Genomic DNA, 389 nt, shown 5'->3' on the forward strand with positions numbered 1-389 from the left:
CCGGGTCCCTCCCTCCCTCCCGGGACTCTCGCCGGCCAGGACCGTCCACCTGGCTCAGACCCTTCGCCAAGGCTCGGGTTACGTGTTCCCCGGGAACGTTTCAAACATTTTCCACGGCTTCCTCTTCCTCCTGCCCCCACCCCGCGTTCCGAACAGACTTGATCGATATGACAATTCTGGCAGTGACGCCGTGGGGCCCGGCCGGGGGCCGCACAGAGGCCGTCTTTGTTACAGAACAGACATGCAGGACGCCCCCACAGGCAGGGTCCTCGAAGAAGGTTCTGGTTACAGCGCGATCCCCGTTTTCACGCTCTGAGGCCCCGCGCGAAGGAATGCCAGCTGTCCCCCAGCAGCTGCCTCCGCCCGGAGCCCGGCCAGCCCAGCCTGTG

This window comes from Myotis davidii, unplaced genomic scaffold, assembly GCF_000327345.1.
Source record: "Myotis davidii unplaced genomic scaffold, ASM32734v1 scaffold221, whole genome shotgun sequence".
Taxonomy (NCBI): Eukaryota; Metazoa; Chordata; class Mammalia; order Chiroptera; family Vespertilionidae; genus Myotis; species Myotis davidii.